Raw genomic sequence first — 212 nt, 5'->3', positions numbered from 1 at the left:
GACCACCCCCATACCTGCAGCCACGGATGCTCTCCTGCCAGAGGTCTGGCTCAAGCAGAGGGTCCAGGGGGCCCCCATCATCCCCCCCGCCCCCAGCAGCTCCTTTGAAACCCAGGACCAATATAGCCATCACCAGCTCAAGGTCCCAGCCCCCTTCCCCCCCAGCAAATCCGCTTCCCTCCCCGCTTCTGCTTCGCTGGCACTGCGCTGCT

Source organism: Cariama cristata, unplaced genomic scaffold (genome assembly GCF_000690535.1).
Source record: "Cariama cristata isolate BGI_N322 unplaced genomic scaffold, ASM69053v1 scaffold27298, whole genome shotgun sequence".
Lineage (NCBI taxonomy): Eukaryota > Metazoa > Chordata > Aves > Cariamiformes > Cariamidae > Cariama > Cariama cristata.
Note: the sequence above shows the minus strand (reverse complement) of the source record.